This window comes from Arachis stenosperma, chromosome 1, assembly GCF_014773155.1.
Source record: "Arachis stenosperma cultivar V10309 chromosome 1, arast.V10309.gnm1.PFL2, whole genome shotgun sequence".
Lineage (NCBI taxonomy): Eukaryota > Viridiplantae > Streptophyta > Magnoliopsida > Fabales > Fabaceae > Arachis > Arachis stenosperma.
Genome location: NC_080377.1, coordinates 127,831,843 through 127,843,099, shown reverse-complemented (window position 1 = coordinate 127,843,099; position 11,257 = coordinate 127,831,843). Strand labels below are relative to the sequence as shown.

The 11,257-nt window shown below is 39.6% G+C and overlaps 1 non-coding gene across 1 annotated transcript; it reads left to right on the top strand.

Annotated features, from left to right (window-relative positions):
- Positions 1-10,374: 10,374 nt before the first annotated feature.
- Positions 10,375-10,478, top strand: LOC130948756 (small nucleolar RNA R71). Its single transcript, XR_009073201.1, has one exon. It is a non-coding gene; the product is annotated as a small nucleolar RNA R71 (small nucleolar RNA).
- The last annotated feature ends 779 nt before the right edge of the window (positions 10,479-11,257 follow it).

Below are 11,257 nucleotides of genomic sequence, written 5' to 3'. Positions count from 1 at the left end.
GGGAAAAACAAAGTAGCATCTACCAATGCTATTCTCTCCCTTCGACTACAAATGATTGAAAAGGCTCATGCTTCAAAAACTTCAAGTCGAGGTGCTTTAGTCGAAGCAGTCACTCGAGCCACTAATGCCAAAAATGAAACAGTGTAAGAGTCCTCAAGCCTGGGTCAATGTTTGGAGGATCTGAAGCTCATGTTTAGGAGCTTATTCTAGCTTTTGTTTGTACTTATTTTGTTTAGTATTCTTGACTAGCTTTGTTTTAGTGACAATGGTATTTTTTGAGGTATTTACCATTTATATGCAGGGTTCAACTGCTATTTGTATTTTTTATTCCATACGTATTGCAATCGAAAACTTTTCTTGTTTCAAAGGGTCCTTCCCATAAAGGAGACCATTTTTCTTTAACTTCTTTAGTCGAAAGTACTAATTTCAATACTAAGTCACCAACTGCAAATTTTTTTACTTTTCACTTTTCGATTGTATGACTTAGATATCATATCTTTTTGTTTTTATCATTCTGTCTAGCGCCATGAGCAAACTTGGTCTAACTCATTTAATTCATCAATCATACTCAACTAATATTGTTCGACTGACAGGTCATTCTGCCTTGCCACCTTTATGTTTTGCAAATTTATTTCAAGTGGCAAGACAGTTTTATGGCCATACACTAGTTCATAAGGTGTCAATCGAATTGATTCTCTTGGAGAATATCTGTAAGCCCATAACACCTGGCTTAGTGTAGTATGCCATTTTCGAGGCTACTTCCCTATATGCTTCTTTGTCAAACTTATTAGCGTGTGCATAGCAGGGAGTCAAGTGTACTATTTCAATACCTCGTGACTTAGCAAATCCTTTTATTTGACGACCAGTAAACATGGTCTCTTGATTTGTAGTCAAAGTTTAGAGAATTCCAAATCTATGAATGACCGATTCGTCAATAAAATTAATTATTTTGACTTATGTAACTTCTTTCATAGGCACAGCTTCCACACACTTTGTAAAGTAATCCACTTCAGGTGAGGATATGGATCCTTGGGACAAGACTTATTGAGGTCAGTGTAATTGACAAACGTCCTCCACTTTTCCATCATGCTTTTTTACCAGAACTACGTTTGCCAACTACAATAGATACTTTACCTCTCTTATGAATTCGGCTTACAATAATGCTTGCACTTGTTCTTCCACGACCTGTGTTCTTTTGGGACCGGGTTTTTGACGCTTTTGCTGAATAGGTCTGGAACCCAGGTAGTCGGCGAGCTTATGAGACATTAGGTCGTGATCTATACCAGACATGTTGGAGGCTTTCCAGATGAAGAGGTCAGAGTTTCTTCGTAGGAGGTGACAAACCCCAATTTGACGGTTTATCTTGTATTGAATTCAGGGGATTTTATAACCTTTTACCCACATTTATTCAATGAAATAGCATGGTTTTGTATATTCTCCTTTAATTGTGCTTAAGAGTGAAAACATGCTTTTTAGGTCTTAAAATAGCTAAATTTAATTCTCCTTGATTCCATTAGATGCCTTGATATGTTTGCTAAGTGATTTCAGGTTTAGGAGGCAAAGATTGGATCAAGGGAATGAAGAAAGAAGCATGAAAAGTTGGAGAACTCATGAAGAAATGAAAGAACCGGAAAGCTGTCAAGCCGACCTCTTTGCACTTAAACGATCATAACTTGAGCTACAGAGGTCCAAATGATGCGGTTCCAGTTGGGTTAGAAAGCTAACATCCGGGGCTTCGAAACGATATAAGATTTGTCATAGTTGCTACACGTATGGTGGCGCGCACGCGCAAAGTACGCGCACGCGCCGTTGCTGCCACCTAGTTCACTTAAAGCAACATGTGGCCAGCGATTTTAGAAGCCTTGTGGGCCCAATCCAACTCATTTCTGATGCTATTTAAGCCAAGGATTGAAGGGAAATCAAGAGACTTTTCATACTTTTCACACTTTAGAACTTTTAACAATTAGTTTAGTTTAGTTTAGAAGTTAGTTTCTAGAGAGAGAAGCTCTCACTTCTCTCTAGAATTAGGATTAGGATTAGGATTAGTTCTTAGATCTAGGTTTTAATCTTTGCTTTCTTCTACTTCTACCTTTCAATTCCTTGTTGTTAGATTCATCTTCTTCTATTCTTTTGTTGTAATTTTCTTTATATTGTTCTTGCATTTTGTTGTAGATCTACTTTTGTTCCTTCCATTTTCTTTCAATTCAATAAGAGGTAATTCATAATAATTGTTCTTCTTTGCTTTTCTATTATTGATCTCTTGCCTTTATAGTTAGATCTCTCTTTAATTCTTGCAATTTATGTTGTTTACTTGTATTGCACTCTATGTGTTTGTTGAAATGCCTCTTCTAGATTTAGTGTAGATTTTGTTCCTCTTGGCCTAGGTAGAGTAATTAGTGACACTTGAGTTATCCAATTCCTTTGTTGATTGATAATTGGAGAGATTGCTAATTGGTTTGGAGTGCACTAAAGCTCGATTTGGATTTTTGACGGTTTAGAATTTTACAAATGAAATCTTGTCGAAGTATAGTCTCTAAACCAACAATAATCCTCTCATACAAAAATTTGTTTGTCACAAGTATAAACCCCTAAAATCTATAAACCGAAGTATTTAAGCCTCGGGTCGTTCTCCCTAGGATTTACAATAAAGTGTCTTGTTATTGGTTGTGAGTTATTTTGGGGGAAGGGTTCATAATGGGATGGTGGTTCTTCTTGGTAGAGTTGTGGTGGTTCAATGTTTTCCATTCTTTCCACTTGTTGCACAACACACTCCATGGTTTCTTGAAATTGATCCAATGCTTCCTTGAGATGATCCCTTGACTCTTGTTCCTCTTGGATAATATGATTAGGATCATGTGGCTCTTGGATCAATGGATATGAGTATTCTTCCATGGGAGGTTGTGGTGGAAAGTAGTATTCATCTTGTGGTTGAAAATTTTCGTATATTGGAGGTGGTTCATCTTGGTAATAATATGAAGGGGGTGGCTCTTGAAAACATTGATGTTGGAATGGTGGTGGCTCTAGATGTGGTTCATATGGCCCAAATGGTTGTTGGTAGGATGGATATGGATTAGGGTCATATGAAGGTGGTTGGTGAAAAGAGGCTTGTGAGTATGGTTGAGAGTTATGTTGAGGATATGGTTCATAGGCATATGGTGGTGGTTCTTGAAAGTCACAAGGTGATTCACCATAGCCATTGGATTGATATGCATCATAGAATGGCTCTTCTTCATAGTGCATTGGTGGAGGTTGTTGCCATGAAGATTGATCATATGCATATGGCTCCTCCCACCTTTGGTTATCCCATTCTTGATACACATCTTCATTATAGACCTCATTTCCTACAACATTTTGATAACCAAACTCATAGCCAAGATGAGAATTCATGATAGCAAGAGGAAAATGAAAACAAAATCAAATAAGAAGCAAGAAAATTAAATCCTAAAACTAGCAAGAGCTAACAAAAGCAAACATATTCACACTATTCACATATATACAATAACCAATAACAAACACCATTGCAATTCCCCGGCAACGGCGCCATTTTGACGATTGGATTTTTGATGGTATAGAATTTCACAAATGAATTCTCGTTGCAAGTATAGTTTCTAAACCAATCAATAATCCTTTCATACAAAAAGTTGTTTGTCACTAAAACAAACCCCTAAATTTATAAACCGAAGTATTCAAACCTCGGGTTGTTCTCCCTAGGAATTACAATAAAGTGTCTTGTTATTGGTTTGAGTTGTTTTGGGGTTTTGATAAGAGGCATGAAAGTAAATGGCAATGAAAATAAACTAACAACTATAAAAGGCTCTTGGCAAGGTATGAGAACTAGAAGTTCTATCCTAGTTATCCTTCTCAATTGTGATAAGAATTGTTCATTGCTACCACTTAGTTAACCCTTACTAAATAAAGGAAAGTCAAATGGATGAATTGACTTGAGCCACAAGTTCTAGCCAACTCCTAAGGAAAGACTAGCTTTAGTGCACTCCAAACCAATTAGCAATCTCTCCAATTATCAATCAACAAAGGAATTGGATAACTCAAGTGTCACTAATTACTCTACCTAGGCCAAGAGGAACAAAACCTACACTAAAATCCAACCAAGCATTTCATCAAACACTTGGAAGGCACAAAAGAAAAGCAAAGCAAATTGACAACAAGAATAGAATCTAACAACATTTATTGAAAGGAATTAACAACAACAATAAAAAAAAACACATTTATTATGAATTACCTTTTATTGAATTGGAAGAAAGTAGAAGGAACAATACTAGATCTACAACAAAATATAAGAACAACATAAAGGAAATTGCAATAAAAGAATGGAAGAAGAATGAATGTAACAACAAGGAATTGAGAAGATAGAAGTAGAAGAAGATGAATTAAAACCTAGATCTAAGAACTAATCCTAATCCTAATCCTAATTCTAGAGAGAAGTGAGAGCTTCTCTCTCTAGAAACTAACTTCTAAACTAAACTAAACTAATTGTTAAAAGTTCTAAAGTGTGAAAAGTATGCAAAGTCTCTTGATTCCCCTTCAATCCTTGGCTTAAATAGCATCATAAATGAGTTGGATTGGGCCCACAAGGCTTCTAAAATCGCTGGCCACATGTTGCTTTAAGTGAACTAGGTGGCAGCAACGGCGCGTGCGCGTACTTTGCGCGTGCGCGCCACCATACGTGTAGCAACTATGGCAAATCTTATATCGTTTCGAAGCCCCGGATGTTAGCTTTCTAACCCAACTGAAACCGCATCATTTGGACCTCTGTAGCTCAAGTTATGATCGTTTAAGTGCAAAGAGGTCGGCTTGACAGCTTTCCGGTTCTTTCATTTCTTCATGAGTTCTCCAACTTTTCATGCTTCTTTCTTCATTCCCTTGATCCAATCTTTGCCTCCTAAACCTTAAATCACTTAACAAACATATCAAGGCATCTAATGGAATCAAGGTAAATTATATTTATTGGTGCGCAAAATTGTGAACAATACTTTTCACAACTCTCATAATCCCCGGTCATGAACTCCAAAAACTTGGTAGCTCAATTCCATGGCATTACACAACTTCGCACAACTAACCAGCAAGTGCACTGGGTCGTCCAAGTAATAAACCTTACGCGAGTAAGGGTCGATCCCACGGAGATTGTTGCTATGAAGCAAGCTATGGTCATCTTGTAAATCTTAGTCAGGCAGACTCAAATGGATATGATGATGAACGAAAATAACACAAAAGATAAAGATAGAGATACTTATGTAATTCACTGGTAGGAACTTCAGATAAGCGCATGAAGATGCCTTCCCTTCCGTCTCTCTGCTTTCCTACTGTCTTCATCCAATCCTTCTTACTCCTTTCCATGGCAAGCTCGTGTAGGGTTTCACCATTGTCAGTGGCTACCTCCCATCCTCTCAGTGAAAGCGATTGGCATATGCCCTGTCACGGCATAGTGGAATTCAGCTATCGGTTCTCGGTCAGGCCGAAATAATATCCATTGATACTTTTGCGTCTGTCACTAACGCCCCGCCTGCTAGGAGTTTGAAGCACGTCACAGTCATTCAGTCATTGAATCCTACTCAGAATACCACAGACAAGGTTAGACCTTCCGGATTCTCTTGAATGCCGCCATCAGTTCTCGCCTATACCACGAAGACTCTGATCTCACAGAATGGCTGGCTCGTTTGTCAGGCGAGCACTCGGTTGTCAGGCGATCAACCATGCATCGTGCAATCAGGAATCCAAGAGATATTCACTAGAGCCTTGGTTGCTTGTAGAACAAGAGTGGTTGTCAGTCACCTTGTTCATGAGTGAGAATGATGATGAGTGTCACGGATCATCACATTCATCAAGTTGAAGAACAAGTGATATCTTGGACAAGAACAAGCGGAATTGAATAGAAGAACAATAGTAATTGCATTAATACTCGAGGTACAGCAGAGCTCCACACCTTAATCTATGGTGTGTAGAAACTCCACCGTTGAAAATACATAAGAACAAAAGTGATCATTGGTTTCGGCCCCAGAGAGGGGACCAGAAGAACCAAGATGAAAATACAATAGTAAAAGGTCCTATATATAGAGAACTAGTAGCCTAGGGTGTACAGAGATGAGTAAATGACATAAAAATCCACTTCCAGGCCCACTTGGTGTGTGCTTGGGCTGAGCAATGAAGCAATTTCGTGTAGAGACTCTTCTTGGAGTTAAACGCCAGCTTTTATGCCAGTTTGGGCGTTTAACTCCCATTTAGGTGCCAGTTCCGGCGTTTAACGCTGGAATTTCTGAGGGTGACTTTGAACGCCGGTTTGGGCCATCAAATCTTGGGCAAAGTATGGACTATCATATATTGCTGGAAAGCCCAGGATGTCTACTTTCCAACGCCGTTGAGAGCGCGCCAATTGGGCTTTTGTAGCTCCAGAAAATCCACTTCGAGTGCAGGGAGGTCAGAATCCAACAGCATCTGCAGTCCTTTTCAGTCTCTGAATCAGATTTTTGCTCAGGTCCCTCAATTTCAGCCAGAAAATACCTGAAATCACAGAAAAACACACAAACTCATAGTAAAGCCCAGAAAAGTGAATTTTAACTAAAAACTAATAAAAAGTATACTAAAAACTAACTAAAACTACTAAAAACATACTAAAAACAATGCCAAAAAGCGTATAGATTATCCGCTCATCACAACACCAAACTTAAATTGTTGCTTGTCCCCAAGCAACTGAAAATCAAATAAGATAAAAAGAAGAGAATATACTATAGACTCCAAATTATCAATGAAACTTAGCTCCAAATTAGATGAGCGGGACTAGTAGCTTTTTGCCTCCGAACAGTTTTGGCATCTCACTTTATCCTTTGAAATTCAGAATGATTGGCTTCTTTAGGAACTCAGAGTCCAGATAGTGTTATTGATTCTCCTAGTTAAGTATGATGATTCTTGAACACAGCTACTTATTGAGTCTTGGCCGTGGCCCAAAGCACTCTGTCTTCCAGTATTACCACCGGATACATACATGCCACAGACACATAATTGGGTGAACCTTTTCAGATTGTGACTCAGCTTTGCTAAAGTCCCCAATTAGAGGTGTCCAGGGTTCTTAAGCACACTCTTTTTGCCTTGGATCACAACTTTATTTCTTTCTTTTTCTTTTTCTTTTTCTTTCTCCCCTTTTTTTTTCGTTTTTTTCCTTTCTCTTTATATTTTTTTTTGTATTCACTGCTTTTTCTTGCTTCAAGAATCATTTTTATGATTTTTCAGATCCTCAGTAACATGTCTCCTTTTTCATCATTCTTTCAAGAGCCAACAATTTTAACATTCATGAACAACAAATTCAAAAGACATATGCCCTGTTCAAGCATACATTCAGAAAACAAAAAGTATTGTCACCACATCAATCTAATTAAGCTAGTTTTAAAGATGAATTTGAAATCCTGTACTTCTTGTTCTTTTGTGATAAAAACAGTTTTCATTTAAGAAAGGTGATGGATTCATAGGACATTCATAACTTTAAGGCATAGACACTAAGACACTAATGATCATAAGACACAAACATGGACAAACATAAGCATAAATTTTCGAAAAAAAGAAAATAAAGAACAAGGAGATTAAAAAACCGGTCCACCTCAGTGATGGCGGCTTGTTCTTCCTCTTAAAGGTCTTATGGAGTGCTTGAGCTCCTCAATGTCTCTTCCTTGTCTTTGTTGCTCCTCCCTCATGATTCTTTGGTCTTCTCTAATTTCATGAAGGATGATGGAGTGTTCTTGATGCTCCACCCTTAGTTGTCCCATGTTGGAACTCAGTTCTCCTAGGGAGGTATTCAGTTGCTCCCAATAGTTTTGTGGAGGGAAGTGCATCCCTTGAGGCATCTCAGGGATCTCATGATGAGAGGGGTCTCTTGTTTGCTCCATCTTCTTCTTAGTGATGGGCTTGAGGTCATGCCTTCTCAGTTGAACCGGCTTTGGATGCCATAAATGGTTATGGAAAAACAAAAAGCAATGCTTTTACCACACCAAACTTAAAAGGTTTGCTCGTCCTCGAGCAAAAGAAGAAAGATGAGAGTAGAAGAAGAAGAAATAGAGGAGAGGGAGATGGCTTTGTGTTCGGCCAAGGAGGGGGAGAAGTGGTGTTTAGGTGGTGTGAAAATGAAGGAGTGAAGAAGGGTTTATGGGGAAGAGGTGTTGAGGTGATTGGTGAATGGGTGAAGAAGGGAGAGTGTGGTGGGGTTGGTGGGGATCCTGTGGGGTCCACAGATCCTGAGGTGTCAAGGAAAAGTCATCCCTGCACCAAATGGCGTGCAAAATCACGTTTTGAGCCAATTCTGGCGTTAAACGCCGGGCTGGTGCCCATTCCTAGCGTTTAACGCCAGGTTCTTGCCCTTTTCTGGCGTTTAACGCCAGTCTGGTGCCCCTTTCTGGCGTTAAACGCCCAAAATGGTGCCAGACTGGGTGTTAAACGCCCAACTGCTAGCCTCACTGGCGTTTAAACGCCAGTGGGTTCTTCCTCCAGGGTGTGCTGTTTTTCTTCCTGTTTTTCATTCTGTTTTTGCTTTTTTTCATTGATTTTGTGACTTCTTATGATCATCAACCTACAAAATAAAATAAAATAGCAAAAGAAAATATATAAAATATAACATTGGGTTGCCTCCCAACAAGCGCTTCTTTAATGTCAGTAGCTTGACAGAGGACTCTCATGGAGCCTCACAGATACTCAGAGCAATGTTGGAACCTCCCAACACCAAACTTAGAGTTTGAATGTGGGGGTTCAACACCAAACTTAGAGTTTGGTTGTGGCCTCCCAACATCAAACTTAGAGTTTGACTGTGGGGGCTCTGCTTGTCTCTGATTTGAGAGAAGCTCTTCATGCTTCCTCTCCATGGTGACAGAGGGATATCCTTGAGCCTTACACACAAAGGATTCTTCATTCACTTGAATGATCAGTTCACCTCCATCAACATCAATCACAGCCTTTGCTGTGGCTAGGAAGGGTCTGCCAAGGATGATGGATTCATCCATGCACTTCCCAGTCTCTAGGACTATGAAATCAGTAGGGATGTAATGGTCTTCAACTTTTACCAAAACATTCTCTACAAGTCCATGAGCTTGTTTTCTTGAGTTGTCTGCCATCTCTAGAGAGATTCTTGCAGCTTGTACCTCAATGATCCCTAGCTTCTCCATTACAGAGAGAGGCATGAGGTTCACACTTGACCCTAAGTCACACAGGGCCTTGTTGAAGGTCATGGTGCCTATGGTACAAGGTATGGAAAACTTCCCAGGATCTTGTCTCTTTTGAGGTAAGTTCTGCCTAGACAAGTCATCCAGTTCTTTGGTGAGCAAAGGAGGTTCAGTCTCCCAAGTCTCATTTCCAAATAACTTGTCATTTAGCTTCATGATTGCTCCAAGGTATTTAGCAACTTGCTCTTCAGTGACATACTCATCCTCTTCAGAGGAGGAATACTCATCAGAGCTCATGAAAGGCAGAAGTAAGTCCAATGGAATCTCCATGGTCTCATTTTGAGCCTCAGATTCCCATGGTTCCTCATTAGGGAACTCATTGGAGGTCAGTGCACGCCCATTGAGGTCTTCCTCAGTGGCGTTCACTTTCTCTCCTTCCTCTCCAAATTCGGCCATGTTGATGGCCTTGCACTCTCCTTTTGGATTTTCTTCTGTATTGCTTGGGAGAGTACGAGGAGGGAGTTCAGTAACTTCCTTGCTCAGCTGTCCCACTTGTGCCTCCAATTTCCTAATGGAGGACCTTGTTTCAGTCATGAAACTTTGAGTGGTTTTGATTAGGTCAGAGACCATGGTTGCTAAGTCAGAGGGGTTCTGCTTAGAGTTCTCTGTCTGTTGCTGAGAAGATGATGGAAAAGGCTTGCCATTGCTAAACCTGTTTCTTCCACCATTATTGTTATTGAAACCTTGTTGAGGTCTCTCTTGATTCTTCCATGAGAAATTTGGGTGATTTCTCCATGAAGAATTATAGGTGTTTCCATAGGGTGTTCCTAGGTAATTCACCTCTTTCATTGAAGGGTTCTCAGGATCATAAGCTTTTTCTTCAGATGAAGCATCCTTAGTACTGCTTGGTGCATTTTGCATTCCAGACAGACATTGAGAAATCAAATTGACTTGTTGAGTCAATATCTTGTTCTGAGCCAGTATGGCATTCAGAGCATCAATCTCAAGAACTCCTTTCTTCTGACTTGTCCCATTGTTCACAGGATTCTTTTCAGAAGTGTACATGAATTGGTTATTTGCAACCATTTCAATTAGCTCTTGAGCCTCTGTAGGCGTCTTCTTCAGATGAAGAGATCCTCCAGCAGAGCTATCCAAAGACATCTTGGACAGTTCAGAGAGACCATCATAGAAAATACCTATGATGCTCCATTCAGAAAGCATGTCAGATGGACATTTTCTGATCAATTGTTTGTATCTTTCCCAAGCTTCATAGAGGGATTCTCCATCCTTCTGTCTGAAGGTTTGGACTTCCACTCTAAGCTTACTCAATTTTTGAGGTGGAAAGAATTTTGCCAAGAAGGTATTGACTAGCTTTTCCCAAGAGTCCAGGCTTTCTTTAGGTTGAGAATCCAACCATATTCTAGCTCTGTCTCTTACAGCAAAAGGGAATAGCATAAGTCTATAGACCTCAGGGTCAACCCCATTAGTCTTGACAGTGTCACAGATTTGCAAGAATTCAGTTAAAAACTGATGAGGATCTTCCAATGGAAGTCCATGGAACTTGCAATTCTGTTGCATTAGAGAAACTAATTGAGGCTTAAGCTCAAAGTTGTTTGCTCCAATGGCAGGGATAGAGATGCTTCTCCCATAGAAGTCGGGAGTAGGTGCAGTAAAGTCACCCAGCACCTTCCTTGCATTGTTGGCATTGTTGTTATTTTCGGCTGCCATGGGTTTTTCTTCTTTGAAGAATTTGGTCAGGTCCTCTAAAGAGAGTTGTGCTTTAGCTTCTCTTAGCTTTCGCTTCAAGGTCCTCTCAGGTTCAGGGTCAGCTTCAACAAGAATGCCTTTGTCTCTGCTCCTGCTCATATGAAAGAGAAGGGAACAAGAAAATATGGAATCCTCTATGTCACAGTATAGAGATTCCTTGAGATGTCAGAGGAAAAGAAAAGTAGAAGACAGAAGTAGAAAATTCGAACTTATCAAAGGAGATGGAGTTCGAATTTTGCATTAAGGGATAGTGTTAGTCCATAAATAGAAGGATGTGAGAGGAAGGGAAATAATTTTCGAAAATTAAGTAAAAGATTTTGAAAACATTTTGAAAA